We start from the raw sequence: 23,456 nt of genomic DNA, 5'->3' as shown, positions 1-23,456 counted from the left end.
TTCAATGACACATTAAAGAATTTTCAACAAAAGTCACCATCCTATACATTACACCCTTAAAACAATTCATCTTAAAATTGAAAATTTGAACCCTTTTATGAGCCTCTCCATATTTCCTCCACATCCCAGCCCCTGGCAACCATCATTCTACTGTTTATATGAGTTTCTAAAAGTTTCAAAAATCCTGTTTTTGTTTTTGTTTTTAGATTCCACACATAAGTAATACCATGCAGTATTTGTCTTTATCTGTCTCATTTCACTAGCATAATGTCCTTCAGAATCATCCATGTTGTCACAAATGGCAGGATATCCTTCTTATTTTATAGCTTAACAATATTCTTCTGTGTGTGTGTGTGTGTGTGTGTGTGTGTGTGTGTGTGTGCGGGCGTGCGCGCGCGCGTGTGTGTGTGTGTGTGTGTATCACATCTTCCTTATTCATTCATCTAAATGGACACTTAGCTTGTTTGCATGACTTTACTATTGTGAACAATGCTGCAGTGAACACGGGAATGTAGAAATCTCTCCTAGATAGTGATTTCATTTCCTTTCTATATATACCCAGAAGTAGGATTTCTGAATAATATGAAGGTCTATTTTTAATTTTTTGAAGAACCTCCCCTCTGTTTTCCATAGAGGCTGTAACGCTTCACATTCCCACCAACAGTGCACAAGGGTTCCATTTTCTGCAAATCCTTGCCAGTCTCTGTTATTTCTGGATAACAGAAACCTGACAGGTGTGAGGTAGTATCTCGCTGTGGTTTTGATTTGCCTATCCTGATGATTAGTGAGGATCATCTTTTCACGTACGTGTTGGCCATCTGTGTATCTTCTTTGGAAAAATGTCTTTTCCAGTCCTCTGCTCATTTTTTCGTTGGGTTATATGGGGTTTTGTTTTGTTTTGCCCTTGAGTTGTATAAGTTCATTATTTATTTTGGATATTAACCTCTTACTAGATATATAGTTTGCAAATATTTTCTCCCATTTCATACCATGCCTTTTATTTTGTTTATGGTTTCTTTTGCTGTGCAAAAACTTTTTAGCTTGATATAATCCCACTTATTCATATTTGTTTTTATTGTGTTTTTGGTGTCAAATCCAAAAAACTGCTGCCAATACCAATGTGAAGGAGTTTTTTTTCCCTATGTCTTCTAGTTTTATGGTTTCAGATCTTATGTGTAGGTCTTTAATTCATTTTGAGTTGATTTTTTGTATATAGTGTAAAATAGTGGTCCAATTTCTTTCTTTCTTTCTTTCTTTCTTTCTTTCTTTCTTTCTTTCTTTCTTTCTTTCTTTCTTTCTTTCTTTCTTTCTTTCTTTTTCTTTCTTTCTGCATGTGGATATCCAGTTTTCTCAACATTGTATATTGAAGAGATTGTCCTTTCTCTATTATATATTCTTGACAATTTTGTTAACAATTACCTGACCATACCTACATGAGTTTATTTCTGGGCTCTCTATTCTGTTCCCCTAATCTATGTGTCTGTTTTTATGCTAATACTATACTGCTTTGTTTTTATAGTTTTGTAACATAGTTAGAAGTCAGAAAGTGCAATGTCTCCTGCTTTGTTCTTCTTTCTCAACATCTTTTTTGGCTATTTGGCTTTTGTGGCTCCATACACATTTTAGGATTGTTTTTTTTCTATTTCTATTGGAATTTTGATAAAGATTGTATTGATAAAGATTGCTTTTGGTAGAATGGAGGACATCTGTATAATAACAATTTTTCCGGTCCATGAACACAGAATCATTTTCCATTTATTTGCATCTTCTTAAATTTCTTTTATTAATCTTTTAATAGTTTTCAGTGTACAAATCTTTGACCTTTTTAATTAAAACTCTTCTAAGCATTTAATTCTTTTTTTTTTTTTTTGCTATTGTAAATGGGATTTATTTTTTAGAGTTTATTTATTTTTGATAGAGAGAGGGAGAATGCAAGCCAGGGAGGGCAGAGAGAGAGGGAAACACAGAATCCGAAGCAGGCTCCAGGCTCTGAGCTGTCAGCACAGAGCCCGACATGGAACTCGAGCTCAGGAACTGTGAGATCATGACCTGAGCCAAAGTCGGACACTAAACTGACTGAGCCACCTAGGAGCCCCTGTAAATGGAATTTTCTTAATTTCTCTTTCTTATAATTCATTGTTAATGTATGGAAATGCAACTCAGTCTTGTATACTGACTTGGTATCCTGCCACTCTACTGATTTCTTGGTTCTAACAGTTTTTTGGTAGAATCTTTAATGTTTTCTATACATAAAATAATGTCACCAGTATAGACAATTTTACTTATTCCTTTCTAACCTGTGCCTTTTGTCTCCTTTCCCTGCTATGTTGAAGATAAGTGGCAAGAGTAGGCATCCTGTCTTTTTTCTAGTCTTAAAGGAAAAGTTTTGAGTTCTTCACCATTGAGTATGATGTTAGCTGTGGGCTAATATCCAGGGATAAAATCCCATTGCTCATGTTTTATCATCCTTCTAATGTGTTGTTGCATGTGGCTTGCTATTTTGTTGAGTTTTGCATCTTTGCTCATCAGAGATATTGGTCTTTAGCTTTCTTTTCTTGGATTCTTGTCTAGCTTTGGTATCAGGGTAATTCTGGCCACATAAAATGGGTTTGGAAGTATTCCCTCCTCTTCAATTTTTTGGAAGGGTTTGAGAAAGATTTGCATTAATTCTTTAAATGTTTGGTAGAATTCACCAGTGAAGTCTTCTGGTCCTGAGCTTTTATTTATTGGGAGTTCTTGATTATTCAACTTCTTTACTAGTAATTGGTTTGATCAGATCTTATACTTCTTTATAATTTAGTTTTGATAGGTTGTATGTTTCTAGGAATTTATCAGTCTCTTTTAGGTTATCCAATTTGTTGGTGGATGATTGTTCATAGTGGTTTCTTATTATCTTTTTCATTTTGTGTCATCATTTGTAATGTCTCCTCTTTCTTGTCTGGCCTTATTTATTTAAGTGTTCTCTCTTTTGCCTTAGTTGGTCTAGCTAAAAGTAAATGAATTTTGTTTATCTTCCAAAAAAACTTCTTCGCTTCATTTATCTTTCTGTTAGTTTTCTAGTCTCTATTTTACTTATTTATGCTCTGATCATTTTCTTCTTTCTACTAAACTTGTACTTATTTCTTCTTTTTCCATTTTTTTGAGGTGTGAGATTAGATTGTATATTTGAAATCTTTCTTTTTTCTTAACTTAACTGTTTGTCATCATAAACTTTTCTCTTTGAAATACTTTTGCTGTATCACATAAGTTTCGGTATATGGTATTTCCTTTTACATTTGTCTGAAAAAAAATTTTTAATTTCTTTAAACAATTTTTCGACTCATTTTTCTTCAGGAACATATTGTTTAATTTTCACATATTTGTGTATTTTCCAGTTTTCATCTTTGTTATTGATATCTAGTTGTATGGCATTGTGGTCAGAAAAGGTGCTTGGTATGATTCCAATTGTTTTAAATTTGTTAAGACTTGTCTTGTGGCCTAACATATAACCTGTCCTGAAGAATGTTCCATGTGCACTTAAGAAAAATGTGTACTCATCTGCTGTATGATGGAATGTGTGTATGTATCTGTTAGGTCCGTTTGGTCTACTATGTAGCCCCAATCCAATGTTTCCTTACTGATTGTCTGCCTGGATGATCTATCCATTGTTGAAAGTGGAGTCCTGAAATTCCCTTCTATTACTGTATTGTTTTCTATCTCTCCCTTCAGATCTGTCAATATCTGCTTTATATATTTAAGTGCTCCATCATTTGGTACATAGACATTTACAATTGTTTTATTATTTGAATACACTGACCCTTTTATCATTATGAATGACCTTTTTTCTTTCTTACTACAGTTTTTTTTTACTTAAAGTCTATTTTGCCTGATTAAGTATAGCTACTCCTACTTTCTTTTGGTTTACATTTGTATGGAATATCTTTCAACTTGAAGAAATTCCTTTTAACATTTCTCATAAGGCTGCTCTAGTGATGACGAACTCTTCAGCTTTCATCTGTCTGGTAAGACCTATCTCCCTTCAATTCTGAAGGAAACTTTCATGGGTAAAGAATTCTTGGTTGTCAGATGTTTTTTCTTTTGGCACTTTGAATGTATCATTCCACTCCCTTCAAGTATGCAAGCTTTCTGCTGAAAAAAAATCTGCTTATAGTCTTATGAGGGTTTCTTTGTATGTAAAAAAATTTCCTTTTTTAAACCTTTTTAAAAGTGTTTATTGATTTTTTGAGTGGGGGGGAGAGGGAGAGAGATCAAGAGAGGGGCAGAGAGAGAGAGGGAGGGAGACAGAGAATCCAAAGCAGGCTCTGTGCTGTCAGCTTGAATTCACGAACTGTGAGATCGTGACCGGAGCTGAAGTTGGACACTTAACCAATTGAGCTACAGGGGTGCCCCCAAAATCACTTTTCTTTTGTTGCTTTTAAGATTCTTTGTCTTTAGTTTTTATCAATTAAATTATAATGTGCCTTGGTGTGGGCCTCTTTGGATTAATATTTTTGGTCCCTTTTGGGTTTCTTGGATTTCAGTGTCTGTTTCTTTCCCCAGCTTTGGGAAGATTTTAGCCATTATTTTTTTGAACACATTTCTGCACCATTCTCTCTCTTTTTCCTTCTGGGACATCTATAATGGGTATATTGGTCCACTGTATTGTGTTCCATAAGTTTCTGAAGCTATTTTCACTCTTTTATTTTTGCTCCTCTGATTAGATGATTTTCATTGACCTGTCTTTGAGTTTGCTGATCCTTTTCCTCATCTGATCTAGTCTGCTGTTGAACCCCTCTATTGAATTTTCCAGTTTATTGTGTTCTTCAGCTCAATGATTTATTTGCTACTTTTAAAATATTTTCTGTCTCGGGGCACCTGGGTGGCTCAGTCGGTTAAGCGTCGGACTTCAGCTCAGGTCACCATCTCGCGGTCCGTGAGTTTGAGCCCCGCGTCGGGCTCTGGGCTGATGGCTCAGAGCCTGGAGCCTGCTTCTGATTCTGTGCCTCCCTCTCTCTCTGCCCCTCCCCCATTCATGCTCTGTCTCTGTCTCAAAAATAAATTTAAAAAAAGTTAAAAAAAATTAAAAAAAAATATCTTCTGTCTCAAGGTGCCTGGGTGGCTCAGTAAGTTAAGCATTTAGCTCTTGGTTTTGGCTCAGGTCATGATCCCAGAGTTGTGGGATTGAGCCCCATGTCAGGCTCTGTGCTGACAGCATGGAGCCTGCCTGGGATTCTCTCTCTCTTTCTGCCCCTACCCCACTCTCACTCTCTGTCTCAAAATAAATAAACATTAAAAAAATAACAATATCTTCTCTTTGTTGAAATGTTCACTTTGTTCATGCATTGCTCTCCTGACCTTAGTAAGCATCTTTATGACTGTTATTTGCAACTCTCCTTCAGAGAGTTACTTATCCCTGTTTCATTAAGATTGGTTTCTGGAGATTTATCTTGTTTGTGTGTGTGTGTGAGAGAGAGTTTGCTTATTTGTTTAGAACATATTCTTCTGTTTATTTTCCTTGACTCTCTGTATTGGTTTTTATAGATTAGATAAAACAGCCACCTATCCCAGTCTTAACAGACTGGTCTTGTGTAGGAAATAAACTTTGTCAATAAGCTTGACCTGAGTGTTTATTTTCCTCAAGCCTCCGTGTTTCTGTAAACCACTGCCTTTGCTCTTAGTGATTCCCAGGAGACTAGGGTGTCCAAGACCTGTTGATATCCCAACAGCATGGGAATTGCACACATGCCAGTTTAGGCTCCCAGAGAACTATTATTAGCCAGCTCCTTCAGTTTCCAATGCAAGCTAATTTGAAGCCCAATCTCCAGACAGCACTTGGGCAAGTCAAAATATTAGATATGATGCAATCAGGAATAAACTGGGAGCTGGCTGTTTTTGTCTATGTATTCTGTGCTTAGACAGAGAGGATAGCCTCTGGGAATGCATTTGTACCCATTTAGAGCCACCTCTCTTTTTTTAATGGTTTATTTTAGAGAGAGAAAGAGCATTGGGGGGCAGGCAGAGAGAGAGAGAAACAGAGAGAGACAGAATCTGAAGCAGGCTCCAGCTCTGAGCAGTCAGCACAGAGTCTGATACAGGCTCAGACTTGGAAACCACAAGATCATGACCTGAGTTGAAGTCAGACACTTGACTAACTGAGACACCCAGGCGCCCCAAGCCACCTCTTTTTTTTTTTAATTTCAAGTTTTTACTTAAATTCTAGTTAAGTAACATAAATGGTAACATTGGTTTCAGGTGTAAAATTTAGTGATTCATCACTTACATGTAACAGCCAGTGCTCATCACAAGTGTCCTCCTTAATACACATCACCCATTTGGCCCTTCCCTCACCCACTTCCCTCCATCAACCCTCAGTTTGTTCTCTATAGTTAAGCCTCTTATGGTTAGCTTCCCTCTCTCTTTTTTCCCCTTCCCCTGTGTTCATCTGTTTTGTTTCTTAAATTCCACCTATGAGTGAAATCATATGGTATTTGTCTTTCTCTGACTTATTTCACTTATCACAATACACTCTACCTTCATCCATGTTATTGCAAATGTAGAGCCACCTCTATTTTGTGTGTTCCTGGAAGGATTCATGAATACTGAGCCTTGCCAGCTCCCAGAGTTAGGTGATTTAGAAGCCAGTCCCTCCCTGGCAGCCTTAGAAGACGAGGTGTTAGATTTGTAGACAAACTCTTTTTTTAGGGAGAAGCTGGACACTTGGCTTTATTAGTGGGGTTAACTGAGGAGAGAAGGCAGAGGATGTCTTCACTAGCTCTTTTAGGTTTCTGGGAAGATCCCAGTGAGCTCCCACATATGGGTTGATTAGAAGCCAGAACCTCAGGTAGCAGCTGGGAAAGTATGCAGTCAAAGCCTTCCAGGGAGACTGGGTGATGGGCATTTTGCCTGTTCCTTCTGTGCTGAGCCTGGAAGAGATAGCTAAAAGAAATGCCCATGCACCCATTTAAAACTGCTTCTTTGTTTGATGCGGCCCTGTAAGATTCATGGATGCCAAGCCACAATGGCTCTCAGAGCGAGGTGATTCACGGATCTATCCCTTGGGTGGCAGCTTTAAAAACGGGGCACTTGGGGCGCCTGGGTGGCTCAGTCGGTTAAGCGTCCGACTTCAGCTCAGGTCACGATCTCACGGTCCGTGAGTTCGAGCCCCGCGTCAGGCTCTGGGCTGATGGCTCAGAGCCTGGAGCCTGCTTCCGATTCTGTGTCTCCCTCTCTCTCTGCCCCTCCCCCATTCATGCTCTGTCTCTCTCTGTCCCCAAAATAAATAAACGTTTAAAAAAATTTTAAAAAAATGGGGCACTAGATGTGTGGTCCAAATCTTTTGCTTCTCAGGAAGAAACTGAGAGTTAGGGATTCCCTCCTGATTGTAAGGGGCTGTGCTGAGGGTAGAGTTTATTGCAAGTGTATCTCAGCCCTTCCTACCCATTTCAGTGTGGCTCTTTTTTAATTCACTTAATGTGTAGAGATTACTCAGCCAGTTTCTGGATTTCTCAGAGGTAATTGCCCCCTCTGAATGTGTCCTTAGGAACAGAGAAAGTCAAGAGCTTCCCATCCCATCATCTTGGTAACATCACTTGTGACCCCCATGTAATTTAGGGACCAAAGTGAATTGATTGTTTGACCAGTAGACCTTTGGTCTTTGTTTCACGATCATGTTAAGAGAGGAGTTAAGATGGCAGAGAAGTAGGGGAACCCTGTTCTTTCCTCATCCCTCAAACACAGCTATATTGAGGTCAGTTCACTTGGAATACCCAGGAAATCAATCTGAGGGCTGGCAGAAGGATCTCCACATTTGGAAGGAGACAACATGGCAGGTGAAAGGAGGGAGGGAAAAACAGCAGTGCTGCAGAAGGGAGGGAACGCTTTCCCTGGAGACACAAAAGGGAGAGGAAGAGAGAGGGGTTGCAAGTATGGTGGGAGGTTTGCACAAGAGGAAAGCCTCACCAGACCAAGGACTGGGGAGCCAGAGGTACTGAGTGTTGCAGGTATTTTACAAACTTGTGGAGCTCAAAATCTGAGGTTTTGGAAGTGTGCAACTTTGGTGTGAAGCTGTGGCACGCACTTCTGGGGAGAAGAAGGGCACTGGCCCCAGAGTGCATAGCATGGCATAGGGATCTCTTGGGTCGCAGTGGGAAAGAACATTCCCCTTCCTGGAGTACATTTGAAGAGGGTGTATTGCTTCCCCAAGGACAAAACACCCTGCAAGCTCCACCAAAAGCCTTTCATAGGCAGGGACAGAAGCACACACAGAGGGCAGGTTACCTGGTTACTGCTTATCACGGTGTTAGGCCACAGATTGTGTAGAGTGCCCAAGAGTGGGGCTGCTTTTCTAGGACAAAGAACATCAGACACAGTGGAAAGGCTGTCCTCCAGAGGAGGTGGGAGGGTCCACGCTATGCTGGGTCCTTTAAGATTTCAAGTTTGGAATCCCACCTGGGGGCCAAAGACAAAAAGGCAAGAGAGCTGTGGTGCAGGGCACACTGACTGCCCTCACTATTTTGTGAGGGCTTCCAGAACAGTGGGGGTGTGAGATCCTCTGAGGTTGAGAAAGTGGAGGGGCACCATTTCCCCCATCCATGCCAACACCATGGGACTTCAGAAAGCAACACAGTAGCCCCCAGTGGAGGCAGGACCTGTGTACACCAAACCCCACCTCTCTGTGCCTGGCAACTGCCTATTTATGGGGGCAGGACTGACTCTGAGTCAACACAGTGGGCGTCTCCTCTAGAAGACCAAAATAAGCATCACCCTGCAAACACCAAGTCGATTATGGTAGAGTGCTTCAAAGTGTCACCTACAATTCTGGTAAAAATAGGACCAGGTTTACTTTTTTTTTTTTTCCCTTCTTTTTCTCCCTTTGAAATCAGGCTAATAGTCTGTTGTTTGTGTTTTCATTTCCTTCTCCCTCCCTCTCCCTCCCTCTCTCTCTCTCTCTTTCAGAATCAGGCTTCTTTTTTTCTTTTTCTATCATTTTTCCTTTTTTCCTTGGAATCAGGCTTATGGTTTTTTTTGTTTGTTTGTTTGTTTGGTTTTTTTTAGGCTTATGGTTTTTTGATGTCTGCTTGGTTTTCTTTGTTCCTCTTCCTTTTCTCTTTTTTGTTTTGGCAGGGTGGGGGGAATCAGGCTTTTTTTCCCTTTTTTTTTTCCAGGCTTATTTTAACAAACAAATCAAAGCACACCTAGTTAAAGACCCAAACACTCCCCACTGCAACAAGGAGGAGCCCTGCAGAAGACTGACTAGTGGGAAAAAGCAGCCAAAACACAACAGCAGAGTACACACAGCATACACCTGGGGTTGAGCCTCATGTTGGGTTCTGTGCTGATGGTGCAGAGCTTACTTAAGATTCTCTCTCTCCCTCTTGCTCTGCCCCTCCCCTGCTTGCATACATGCTATCTCTCTCTGTCTCTCAAAACAAATAAATAAACTTAAAAAAAATCACAGCCAGAGACTTGCTCAAAACAGATATAAGCAACATATCTCAAGAATAATTAATTTTTTTAAATGTTTATTTATTTTGAGAGAGAGAGATAGAGCGAGCAGGGGAGGGGCAGAAAGAGAGAGACAGAATCCCAAGCAGGCTCTGCACCATCAGCATGGGGCCCAATGTGGAGCTCAAACACATGACATGTGAGATAATGACCTGAGCCAAAATGAAGAGTCAGGTGCTTAACGAACAAAGCTACCCAGGTGCCCCTGAATAAGAATTTAGAGCAACAGTCATAAGACTACTGGCTGGGCTTCAAAAACAAAACAAAACAAAACAAAACAACAACAACAACAACAAACGGAGGCCCCAGAGAAACCCTCACTACAGAGATCAAGGACCAAAAATTAGTCAGGCTGAAATAAAAAATGCTATAAATGAGATGCAAAACTGACTAGATATAATCACAATGAGGATGGAGAAGCAGAGGAGAGAATAGGTGACATAAAAGATAAAATTATGGAAAATAATGGTGCTGAAGCTGAAAAGAAGAGGGAAAGAATACTATTAGATCATGAATACCATTACTTCATTACAGAACTCAGCAACTCCATAAAGTGAAACAATATCCATATCCTAGGAATCCCAGAAGCACAGAAAAGGGGGCAGAAGGATCATTTGAATAAATATTAGCTGAGACCTTGCCTAATCTGGGGAAGGAAACAGGCATTCAAGTCCAAAAGGCACAGAAAACCCCCCTCAAAATCAACAAAAACAGATCAATGCCACAACATATCACAGTGAAACTTGCAAAATACAAAGATAAAGAGAGAATTGTGAAAGCAGTTAGGGACAAAAGGTCCTTAACCTACAAATGTAGACACATAAGGGTAGCAGCAGACCTGTCCACTGAAATTTGTCAGGCCAGAAAGGAGTGAGAAGAAATATTCAATGTGCTGAATGGGAAAAATATGAAGCCAAGAATACTTGATCCAGCAAGGCTGTCATTCAGAATAGAAGGAGAGATAAAGAGTTTCCCAAACAAAAACTAAAGGAGTTTGTGAATACTAAACGAGCTCTGCAAGAAATTTAAGGGGGACTCCTTGAAGAAGAAAAAAAAAAAAAGCAAGAGCAACAAAGACTAGAAAGGACCAGAGAACATGACTAAAAAAACCAACTTTACAGGCAACACAATGGTACTTAATTCAAATCTTTCAATAATCACTCTGAATGCAAATGGACTAAATGCTCCAATCAAAAGATATAGGGTATCGGAATGGATAAAAAAACAAGATCCATCTATATGCTGCCTACAAGAGACTCATTTTAGACCTAGAGATACCTGCAGATTGAAAGTTAAGGGTAAAAAAAGCACCTATCATGCTAACGGATATCAAAAGAAAGCCAGAATAGCCATTCTTATATCACAAAACTAGATTTTAAACCAAAGACTGTAACAAAAGATGAAGAAGGGCATTATATCATAATTAAGGGGTCCATCCATCAAGAAGATGTAAATATTTATGTTCCCAACTTGGAAAAACCCAAATATATAACTTAATTGATAACAAACATAAAGAAACTCATTGGTAATAATACAATAATAGTAGGGGACTTCAACATCTCACTTCCAACAATGGACAGATCATCGAAGCAGAAGATCAGGAAGGAAAACATGACTTTGAATGACACACTTGACCAGATGGACTGAACAGATATATTCAGGACATTTCATCCTAAAGCAGCAGAGTACACATTCTTCTCGAGTGTGCATGGAACATTCTCCAGAACAGATCATATACTGGGTCACAAATCAGCCCTCAACAAGTACAAAAAGATCAAGATCATACCTGCATATTTTCAGATCATAATGCTATGAAACTTGAAGTCAACCACAAGAAAAAATTTGGAAAGCCCTCAAATATATGGAGGTTAGAGAACATCATAATAAAGAATGAATGAGTTAACCAGGAAGTTAAAGAAGAAATTAAAAAATACATGGAAGCAAATGAAAATGAAAACTAACAGTCCAAACCCCTTGGGATGCAGCAAGCGCAGTCCTAAGAGAGAAGTATATTGCAATTCAGATCTATCTCAAGAGGCAAGAAAGGTCCCAAATATACAACCTGACCTTACAATTAAAAGAGCTAGAAAAGGAACAGCAAATAAAACCTAAAGCCAGCAGAAGAATTAAAGATTAGTAATAAAGAGGTGCCTGGGTGGCTCAGTCGGTTAAGCGTCCGACTTTGGCTCATGATCTCACGGTCCGTGAGTTCAAGCCCCGCATCAGGCTCTGTGCTGACTGCTCAGAGCCTGGAGCCTGTTTCAGATTCTGTGTCTTCCTCTCTCTCTGACCCTCCCCCATTCATGCTCTGTCTCTCTCTGTCTCAAAAATAAATAAACGTTAAACATTTAAAAAAAAATAAACATTAGAGCAGAAATAAATGAAATAGAAACAATAACAATGACAACAACAACAGATCAACAAAACAAAGAGCCCATTCTTTGAAAGAATAAACAAAATTGGTAAGCACTTAGCAAGACTTATCAAAAGTAAAAAAGGACCCAAATAAATAAAATCACAAATGAAAGAGGAGAGATCACAACCAACACCACAGAAATACAAACAATTGTAAGAATACTATGAAAAATTTCATGCCAACAAACTGGGCAATCTGGAAGAAATGGACAAATTCCTAGAAACCCAAAAACTAACAAGACTGAAATAGGAATAAATAGAAAATTTGAATAGATCCATAACCAGCAAGAAATTGAATCAGGATTCAAAAATCTCCTAACAAACAAGAGTCCTGGGCCAGATGCCTTCCTAGCAGAATTCTACCCAGACATTTAAGAAAAGTTAATACCTATTCTTCTCAAATTGTTAGAAAGCAAGAAAGCAAGAAAGCAGAAAAAGAGAGAGAGAGAGAGAGAGGGAGAGAGAGAGAGAGAGAGAGGAGGAAAACTTCCAAAGTCACTCTATGAGGCCAGCATTACCTTGATTCCAAAACCATACAAAGACCTCACTAAAGAGGAGAATTACAGGCCGATACCCTGATGAAGATGGATGCAAAAATTCTCAACAAGATATTAGCAAATAAAATCCAATAGTACATGAAAAGAATTATTCACCATGATCAAGTGGGATTTATTCCTGGCTTGCAGGTCTGGTTCAATATTTGCAAATCAATCAATGTGATAACTACATTAATAAAAGGAAGGATAAGAACCATATGATCCTGTCAATAGATGCAAAAAAAGCATCTGACAAAATGCAGCATGCATTCTTGATAAAAAGGCTCAATAAAGTAGGGATAGAGGGAGCATACCTCAACATCATAAATGCCATATACAAAAGACCCACAGCTAATATCACCCTCAGTAGGGAAAAACTGAGAGCCTTTCCCCTACTGCCAGGAACAAGACAAGGATTTCCACTCTCACCATTACTATTTAACATAGTTTTGGAAGTCTTAACCTCAGCAATGAGACAACAAAAAGAAATAAAGGGCATACAAATCAGCAAGGAAGAAGTCAAACTTTCCTGTTTGCAGACAACATAATACTCTATGTAGAAAACCCAAAAGACTCCACCAAAAAGCTGCTAGAATTCATACATGAATTCAGCAAAGTCGCAGGATACCAAAGTCAATGTGCAGAAATCTGTTGCATTTCTCTGCACTAGTAATGAAGTAGCAGAAAAAGAAATCAAGGAATTAATCCCATTTGCAACGGCACCAAAAACAGTAAGACACCTAGGAATAAACCTAACTAAAGAGGTAAAAGAGCTGTACTCTGAAAACTATAGAACACTTTGAAAGAAACTGAAGAGGACACAAAGAAATGCAAAAGCATTCCTGGATTGGAAGAACAAACATTGTCAAAATGTCTATAATAGCCAAAGCAATCTACGCATTTAATGCAAACCCTGTCAAAATACCATCAGCATTTTTCACAGAGGCAGAACAAACAATCCTAAAACATTTATGGAACCACAAAAGGCCCCGAATAGCCAAAGCAATCCTGAAAAAGACAACAAAGCTAGAGGCACCATGATTCTCCATTTCAAGCTGTATTACAAAGCTGTAGTCATCAAGACAGCATGGTATTGGCACAAAAACAGACACTCAGATCAATGGAACAAAACAGAAAACCCAGAGATGAACCCACAACTATATGGTCAACTAATCTTCAACAAAGCAGGAAAGAATATCCAATGGAAAAAAGACCATCTCTTCAGCAAATGATGTTGGGAAAACTGGATGGCAACATGCAGAAGAATGAGACAAAACAAATTCACAAATGGGTGAAACACAAAAACAAATTCAAAATGGGTGAAAACCCTAAATATGAGACAGAAAACCACCAAAATCCTAGAGGAGAACACAGGCAGCAACCTCTTTGACCTCAGCCAGAGCAACTTCTTACTAGACACATGGCAGAAGGCAAGGGAAACAAAAGCAAACATGAACTACTGGGACTTCACCAAGATAAAAAGTTTCTACACAGTGAAGGAAACAATCAACAAGACTAAGAGGCAGCCTACAGAATGGGAAAGGCATTTGCAAACAACATATCTGATAAAGGGTTAGTATCTAAAATCTATGAAGAACTTATGAAACTCAACACCCAAAACAACAAACAACGCAGTTAAGAAATGGGCAGGAAACATGAAGAGACGGTTTCCAAAGAAGATATCTAGATGGCTAACAGACACATTAAAAGATGCTCAACATCACTCATCATCAGGGAAATACAAAGCAAAACCATGATGAGATACCACCTCACACCTGTCAGAATGGCTAAAATTAACAACACAATAACAGCAGATGTTGGTGAGGATGCAAAGAAAGGGGAGCCCTCTAACACTATTGGTGGGAATGCAAACTGGTGCAGTCACTTTGGAGAACAGTATAGAGTTTCCTCAAAACACTAAAAATAGAACTACCCTAGTATCCAGCAATTGCACTATTAGGTATTTACCCAAAGGATACAAAAATATGTATTTTAAGGGGTACATGCCCCCCGATGTTTATAGCAGCATTATCAACAATAGCTAAACTATGGAGAGAGTCCAAATGTCCATCAACTGATGAATGAATAAAATACACACACACACTGCTCATGGGTTGGAAGAATAAATATTGTCAAAATGTCAATACTACCCAAAGCTATCTACACATTCAATGCAACCCCAGTCAAAATTGCACCAGCATTCTTCTCGAAACTAGAACCAGCAATCCTAAAATTCATATGGAACCACAAAAGGCCCCGAATAGCCAAAGTAATTTTGAAGAAGAAGACCAAAGCAGGAGGCATCACAATCCCAGACTTTAGCCTCTACTACAAAGCTGTCATCATCAAGACAGCATGGTATTGGCATAAAAACAGACACATAGACCAATGGAATAGAATAGAAACCCCAGAACTAGACCCACAAACGTATGGCCAACTCATCTTTGACAAAGCAGGAAAGAACATCCAATGGAAAAAAGACAGTCTCTTTAACAAATGGTGCTGGGAGAACTGGACAGCAACATGCAGAAGGTTGAAACTAGACCACTTTCTCACACCATTCACAAAAATAAACTCAAAATGGATAAAGGACCTGAATGTGAGACAGGAAACCATCAAAACCTTAGAGGAGAAAGCAGGAAAAGACCTCTCTGACCTCAGCCGTAGCAATCTCTTACTCGACACATCCCCAAAGGCAAGGGAATTAAAAGCAAAAGTGAATTACTGGGACCTTACGAAGATAAAAAGCTTCTGCACAGCAAAGGAAACAACCAACAAAACTAAAAGGCAACCAACGGAATGGGAAAAGATATTTGCAAATGACATATCGGACAAAGGGCTAGTATCCAAAATCTATAAAGAGCTCACCAAACTCCACACCCGAAAAACAAATAACCCAGTGAAGAAATGGGCAGAAAACATGAATAGACACTTCTCTAAAGAAGACATCCGGATGGCCAACAGGCACATGAAAAGATGTTCAACGTCGCTCCTTATCAGGGAAATACAAATCAAAACCACACTCAGATATCACCTCACGCCAGTCAGAGTGGCCAAAATGAACAAATCAGGAGACTATAGATGCTGGAGAGGATGTGGAGAAACGGGAACCTTCTTGCACTGTTGGTAGGAATGCAAATTGGTGCAGCCACTCTGGAAAACAGTGTGGAGGTTCCTCAAAAAATTAAAAATAGACCTACCCTATGACCCAGCAATAGCACTGCTAGGAATTTACCCAAGGGATACAGGAGTACTGATGCATAGGGCACTTGTACCCCAATGTTTATAGCAGCACTTTCAACAGTAGCCAAATGATGGAAAGAGCCTAAATGTCCACCAACTGATAAATGTTTAAAGAAATTGTGGTTTATATACACAATGGAGTACTACATGGCAATGAGAAAGAACGAAATACGGCCCTTTGTAGCAACGTGGATGGAACTGGAGAGTGTGATGCTAAGTGAAATAAGCCATACAGAGAAAGACAGATGCCATATGGTTTCACTCTTATGTGGATCCTGAGAAACTTAACAGAAACCCATGGGGGAGGGGAAGAAAAAAAAAAAGAGGTTAGAGTGGGAGAGAGCCAAAGCATAAGAGACTCTTAAAAACTGAGAACAAACTGAGGGTTGATGGGGGGTGGGAGGGAGGGGAGGGTGGGTGATGGGTATTGAGGAGGGCACCTTTTAGGATGAGCCCTGGTGTTGTATGGAAACCAATTTGACAATAAATTTCATATATTGAAAAAAAATACACACACACACACACACACACACACACACGTTGGAATATTACTCAGCCATCAAAAAGAATGAAATCTTGCCACTTGCAACAATGTGGATGGAGCTAGAATGTATTATGATAAGCAAAGTAAGTCAATCAGAGAAAGAAAAATACTATATGATTTCACTCATATGTGGAATTGAAGAAATGAAACAGATAAACTTAGGGGAAGGAGGCTAGAGAAGAGAGGGAAGCAAACCACAAGAGACTCTTGATGATACAGAACAAACTGAGGGTTGATGGAGGGAGATAGGTGGGAGATGGGCTAGATGGGTGATTGGTACTAATGAGGGAACATGTTAGAATGAACACTGGGTGTTGTATGTAAGTGATGAATCATTGAGTTCTACTCCTGAAACCAATTTTGTACTGTATATATTAACTAAAATTTAAAAAAATCATGTTAACACATTAGGCACATGAATACTTGACACTAAGTGCATATGATCCTGGGGGAGTTCTTAGGAGAAAGACTGACTAGTGGTAGCATTTTTCCTCATAGAAACCCCAAGAAAGTGAGAACAGTGTTATCTTTCTTGAAATGGGTCAATTTCTACCCCTATAATCACCCTGCCATAAACAAATTTTGCGTTTGATTGTAGAAGTTAAACTAGAGGGTCCATCAGTTGGAAGACATTGAGAGGAGATAGTGGGGGCACCCACTCTATTTCCTACTCTTCCTTCTTTCCTTTATTCTTTTCTTACCTCTTAAAAAAATTATTTTCCTTGGGGAAAATTCCAGAATGGGATGTAGTGATGTCAAAACGAGCAAAGATTCTCCTGCCTTTTCATATGAACTTCTCATGCTCTTTCTCCATGCTGGTAGCACAAAACGTGTGTTAAACCCTCCACAATTTTCTCATTTTAACAACAGCAATATATATTAACTGATCACCTACTATGTGCCAGGGACTGTTCTAGGAATTTGGTCAAATATTGAATAAAACACAGATCCCTTGGTGAGCCTGCATTTCAATGATTACTTATTAATATAAAATAAAGCACATCCATAATGCTAGAAACACTATGGGGTAGGGCAGTGTAGTGCACTCTCATATATACGGTGGAGCTGTACTCTCTGAATGAAAATCCCAGATATGCTTTTTGTCAGCTCTGTAAAGTGGAGAAAATGATTTGACCTCTCTGTGCCACAGAATCCTTATCTCTAAAATGAGGGAAAATGACAGTTCCCAAACTACAGATTTATTTCAAGAATCAAATGAATGAGAAAATCTAAATGAACAACTTGGAAAAATATCTGGCACATATTAAGCATTCCAAAAACATTAGTTGTAATTTTTGGTATTAAGCACCAGGAACAGGTACGATCTGGACTAAAGATTATTATTACATGGCGGGGGGGGGGGGCAGGGAATGGTTAGAAAATTAGGTGGGACTGAGCTATAAGGTTTCCAGAGTATAATTTACAAATTGGATTCATAATAATTGGGTACAATCTAGCATCTACCCCTTATATATGTGCAGTGGTTCTTGTATCAAAAATTTCAGTGGCAGGAAAAGGAAATATACATTTCTATTGGTGAGACTCCCAATATGGACGTCAGTTGAAACCCTTCCATTGGATTACCTGGTAGGCAGATACAAATTACCCTTTTCACATTCCCCATTAAACATGCTGACTATAGAAAGCAGAAATGGTTTATAGTAAGGGAAACAATATTTCCACTAAATACCTGTACATGCGTAATGCATTGTATTCGATAATTCTTTATTTAATAAAACATTTATATATGCTTACCATGTACCAGGAGCTTGTCTAAACAATTACTGTCTACGCCATTATAATTATTATGTATATCTAAATTAAGAAAATATATGGTCTGATTTCTGCTTCTAAGTTAGGTTTAGAAAGCTGTAAAAAGCACTGATCCCACACTAATGATCAGAAAAGGCTGGATAAACTACAACTCATACATTTTCCTGGAACTCATTAAGGACCTGCAGGCACAGGGCAACCCATGAGCCTGGATGGGAACTTCTTCAGCAAAAAGGGACACATGGATTGGGTCGCTTGTGGCAGGGCAGGGCGGGGGGAGAACTTAATATTCCTCTAAACCCTACAGAGTAAGTGCCATTATTTACTCCTCTTTCTAGATAGAAGAACAGAGGCATGGAAAGAGGAAATAATTTGTCCAAGGTCACACAGTAGGTATGTGGGATCAGTCAGGATCTCAACCATGTTAGTTTGGCCCCACTGTCCTCCCTCTGAGCCACTATGCAATGCTGCTTCTATCATCGTTGTCTGGACTTGCACCCAGCACCCAGAGGAAAACACATAAATACACTGAGGTCCAGTGCTCCTGAATATTTCTCCTTGTATCTGGTCCCAAAGTACGTGAGAAGGTTTATATGTATCATTTCATATAACAGAGCAAGGATAACCACCACAGAATCAAGGAAGAGCATGAAAAATTCTTGGTTACCTAATACAACAACACTTTTGGCAGCTGGGGAACCAACCTAGAGAGATTAAGAGACTAGTTTAAGATACAAGGGTGGTAGAGACCCAAATCTTTACTGACTGTTAGTGCTGAAGGAGATAGAGTTCTATAGAGGAGATAGAGGTTTTCTGGGACTGGGGCACAGGGGACACTACTCTTTTGTAATAGCCTTTGTGAGACTCTACAGGGACCCAGGGGTCCACTCTGCTGACTGTCCAGGGACAAAGCAGCTTCAGTGGTTTTTGGCTTTGGAGAAAGAATAAGGAATGATTATAATGACTTCAACACCAGGGGATAAAATTGAGAATTAGTATTCTAGGAATCAAGGCTCCTAGAAAGGACAGGGAGAAATATGTGCTCTGCTGGCCCATGGACTGAAGAAGCACACAAGCTTTTTTCTACTTTTTCTCTAGACACTAGCCACCCCTGTCTCTGCTCCTCTGATGGGAATGACCCTTCTTTCTTTCATAATGAAATCAACTACTTATGGCGAAGAAGGACGAGGGTGATGAAGGCAAGGACCAGACAGTGTCAAACTTCCCTCCTTGGTAGTTTCACACAGAGGAGCTGTGACTCAAAATATCTTTTCTATGAATCCTCCTTCTTTTCCTGAGAATGGTAGAGCAAATGCTAATGTGGAGTAGTGGATACTTCAGAGTGAGAAGGCTCTGGGTTTAAATTCCATCTAATTCAGGCACACTGAGCCTCCGTGTCCTCCTCCATAATAGTGAGACTAAGAAGTGTGTACGCTGAATCATTGGGATGTTTAACTGCAGCCTCACAATAGGCAGGGAAGAGGGCACAGCTTATCGTAAAAAAAAAAGGAGGATCCGAAAGGCTTTAGTCACTCCACGCAAATATTTTCTGTTCTGCATACGTGTAAGGAAAGAGACCAGATTCTGCAAATCAGACCTTATCCCTATCTTTCCTATTGCCTTGCTCTGATTGCATTTTGTTAAGAATGGGAAGGGGAGGTAGACAGTATGGTTTATGCAACATGACCCCCCTTCTGATACCTGGCCTGTTGGGTTCACACAGCTTTGGATTCCAGAGTCATAGCCAGGCTGGTGGGAGCAAAGAGCAACCTGGTGTTTTGCAAAGAGAAGCTCAGGTGACACACTCCCAGCCCCTGAATTTGCATAAAGAACTCCCACAACATGAGTCCCAAAGAGGAAGATTGGATTTTACAAGGGCTGACACCTAGAATTGTTTGCTTATTTGCAAGGTCCACATTTTGAGCCTCAGCTCAGCAATCTCTGGAGGAGACAGACCTAAACTCAGTCTGAGAGATCTTGCCGAACTGACACCATCAGAGGGAAATTTCATCGCCTGGAAGTCTGCTCTTCATTTATTCCTGGGGACACCTGCAAAGATTCGTGTGGAGACAGCTTTCCAGGTGGGGGCTCATACCAAAAAAAAAAAAAAAAAAAAAGATAGTCATTGCTTTGTGACATCATCTCCACTTACATGAGACAAATCAAAATGCCCATACTGTGTTACATCAGAATATGATGGCAAACATACTTAAGGGAAAGAAATAACTTTAACTTAAGAAACCTATATCTAGCACTTACTCTGTGAAGGCTAACTTGCTAGGTACTATGAAAAATTCTTACAGGTCTCTGATTTGAACTAATAAATGAATGAGGAGAGATTTGGATGCTTTCTGGAAGCGTCGGGGGTGGGGGTGAATGGAGTCTTTAATGTGTGGAGACACTGCACATATTACCATATTTAATCCTTCTGGTTGTATTACCAGGTAGGCAGTTTTGTTCCCTGCCTGTGATTCCTAAGAAGGTTGCCATACTTAAAGTTAGAAAAGAAATAAGTAGATGAATACAAGTGAACCTTGTTTGATCAAGCTTGACCTTGTTGTGCTTTGCAGATAGTGTGTTTTTTCAAACTGTAGATTTGTGGTGACCCTGCATCAAGCAAGTCTATTGGCACCATTTTCCAATAGCATTTGCTTCCTTTGTGTCTCTAGGTCACAGTTTGGTAATTCTCACCAATATTTCAAACTTTTCCATTATTATTATATTTGTTGCATTGCTCTGTGATCAGTGATCTTTGATGTTACATTTCTAATTGTTTGGGAGGTGCCACCAACTGTGTGCTTATAAGATGACAAACTTCATCAATAAATGCTGTGTGTGTTCTGTGTGTGTGGCCCTTAAATTGTCTCTCTCCTCCTCCTTGGGCCTCCCTATTTCCTGAGACAACAATATTGAAATTAGGACAAGAAATCACCCAACAATGGCCTCTAAGTGTCAAAGAGAAAGGAAGAGTCACATGTCTCTCACTGTGAATCAAAAGCTAGAAAAGACTAAGCTTAGTGAAGAAGGCTTACCGAAAGCCAAGACAGGCCAAAAGTGAAGCCTCTTCCACCAAAGATTTAGCCAAGTCATAAATACAAAGGAAAAGTTCTTGAAGGAAATAAAAAATGCTACTCAGTGAACACATGAATAATAGGAAAGCAAAACACCCTTATTGCTGATATGAAGAAAGTTTTAGTTATCTGGGTAGACAATCAAATCAGCCAAAACATTTCCTTATGTCAAAGCCTAATGCAGAGCAAGGCCCTGAGTCTCTCCAATTCTATGAAGGCTGAGAGAGTTAAAGCTGCAGAAGAAAAGTCTGAAGCTAGCAGAGGTTGGTTCATGAGGTTTAAGGAAAGATGTCTTCACAACATCAAAGCGTAATGGGAAGGAGCAAGTGCTGATACAGAAGCTGCAGCAAGTTATCCACAAGATCTAGCCAAGATATTAATGAAGGCAGCTACCCTAAACATCAGATTTTCAATGTAGATGAAATAGCCTTCTGTTGGCATAAGATGCCCTCCTGGGACTTTCCTAGCTACAGAGAAGAAGTCAATGCCTGGCTTCAAAGTTTCAAAGGATGGGTCGTCTGTCTTGTTAGGGGCTAATACAACTGGCGACTTTAATTTTTTTTAACGTTTATTTATTTTTGAGACAGAGAGAGACAGAGCATGAACGCAGGAGGGTCAGAGAGAGGGAGACACAGAATCGGAAACAGGCTCCAGGCTCTGAGCTCTCACCACAGAGCCCAACGCGGGGCTAAAACTCACAGACCACAAGATCATTACCTGAGCCAAAGTCGGATGCTTAACTGACTGAGCCACCCAATGGCCCCACAACTTGTGACTTTAAATTAAAACCCATGCTCATTTACATTCTGAAAATCCTAGGGCCCTTAAGAATTATGGTAAACTTATTCTGCCTGTGTTCTAGAAATGGCACAAAACAGCCTGGATTACGGCACATCTGTGCACAGTTTGCTGAATATTTTAAGTCACTGTTCAGACCTACTGCTCAGAAAGGAAGATTCTTTTCAAAATATGACTTCTCACGGACAATGCACCCACTCCCCCAAGAGCTCTGATGGACATGTGCAATGAGATTAAAGTTATTTTCATGCCTGCTAACACAACATCCATTCTGAAGCCCATAAGTCAGGGACTAATTTTGATTTTCAAGTCTCATTCTTGTTATTTAAGATATAAATTTCATAAGGCTATAGCTTCCACATAAGACTACAGTGATTCCTCTGATGGATCCTAGCAAAGTAAATTGAAAACTTTCCGGAAAAAATTCACAATTCTGGACGCCACTAAGAATATTCGTGATTCATGGGAAGCGGTCAAAATATCAATGTTAATAGGAATTCAGAAGAAGTTGCTTCCAATCCTCATGGATGACTTTGAGAGGTTCAAGACTTCAGTGGAGGAAGCAGCTGCAGATGTAGTGGAAAGAGCAAGAGAACTAGAATCAGAACTGGAGCCTGAAGATGGGACTGAACTGCTGCAGTCTCATAATAAAACTTCAATGGATAAGGAACTGCTTCTATGGATGAACAAAGACAGTGGTTTCTTGAGTTGGAACCTACTATTGATGAAGATGTTGTGAAGATTGTTGAAATGACAACAAAGAGTCTACACTATTACATAAACTTAATTGCTGAAACAGAGGCAGGGTTTGAGGGATTGACTCCAATTTTGAAAGAAGTTCAGGGACATGTGAGTGGCTCAGTGGGTTAAGCGTCCGATTCTTGATTTCAGCTCAGGTCATGATCTCATGGTTCAGGAGATCGAGCCCCACATCAAGCTCCTCGCTGACAGTGCAGAGCCTGCTCAGGATTCTCTCTCTCCCTCTCTCTCTCTGTCCCTCATCTGCTCACATGCATGCATGCACACTCTCTTTCTCAGTCTCTCTCCCTCAAAATAAATAAATAAACTTAAAAAAATAAATAAAGAAGCTCTACTGTGGGTAAATGCCATCAAACAGCATCACATGCTACAGAGAAATCATTCACAAAACAAGAGGTCAATCGATGTGGTAAAGCTCACGGTTGTCTTCTTTTAAGAAATTGCCACAGTCACTCAACCTTCAGCAACCGCCACTCTGATCAGTCAGCAGCCATCAATGTCAAGGCAAAAAAAAGACTATGACTCACTGAAAGCTGAGATAATGGTTAGCATTTTTAAATTAAGGTTATGTACATAGGGTTTTTTTTGCAGCATAATGCTATTTCACATTTATCACATAATGCCATTTCATCATTTTGTTTTCTTCAAATGATTGACAGGGACTTGGAAGGAGACAGAGGACACACACATAGAAAAATCAGGAACATTCGACGATCTACACATTACCCAACATGTTAAAGCAACCAAAACATAGTGAAATCTTTGTAACCTAGATATGTTTTTCCATAGAAACAAACTAATATTGGTTCCACTTTTGCAAATCCAAATCTTTCA

This window comes from Panthera tigris, chromosome D1, assembly GCF_018350195.1.
Source record: "Panthera tigris isolate Pti1 chromosome D1, P.tigris_Pti1_mat1.1, whole genome shotgun sequence".
NCBI lineage: Eukaryota > Metazoa > Chordata > Mammalia > Carnivora > Felidae > Panthera > Panthera tigris.
Note: the sequence above shows the minus strand (reverse complement) of the source record.